We start from the raw sequence: 679 nt of genomic DNA, 5'->3' as shown, positions 1-679 counted from the left end.
TTTGTTAATCGTGGTAATCACTCTGGGACCCCAAACAGTGAGCAATAGTCCATGAAACGGGCAAGAATCGGCCAAAACTGCCAGTGTTGATGACCGACACGTAAACGCATCCCAGGGTTTTTTAATCGTGGAAAACACTTTGGGACCCCAAAACAATGAGTAATAGTCCATGAAACGGGCCAGAATCGGCCAAAACTGCCAGTGTTGATGATAGACAAGTAAACGCATCCCAAGATTTGTTAATCATGGAAATCACTCTAGGACCCCAAAATAGTGAGTAATAGTCCGTGAAACGGGCCAGAATCGGCCAAAACTGCCAGTGTTGATGACCGACACGTAGACGCATCCCAGGGTTTGTTAATCGTGGTAATCACTCCATGACCCCAAACCAGTGAGTAATAGTCCATGAAATGCGCTAGAGTCGGCCAAAACTGTGAGTGTTGATGACCGACACGTAAACGCATCCCAGGGTTTTATAATCGTGGTAATCACTTTGGGACCTCAAAACAATGAGTAATACTCCATGAAACGGGCCAGAATCGGCCAAAACTGGCAGTGTTGATGACCGAAACGTAAACGCATCCCAGGTTTTGTTAATCATGGAAATCACTCTGGGACCCAAAAACAGTGAGTAATAGTCCATGAAACGGGCCAGAATCGGCCAAAACTGCCAGTGTTG

Source organism: Triticum aestivum, chromosome 4B (genome assembly GCF_018294505.1).
Source record: "Triticum aestivum cultivar Chinese Spring chromosome 4B, IWGSC CS RefSeq v2.1, whole genome shotgun sequence".
NCBI lineage: Eukaryota > Viridiplantae > Streptophyta > Magnoliopsida > Poales > Poaceae > Triticum > Triticum aestivum.
This window is presented reverse-complemented; position numbering follows the sequence as displayed.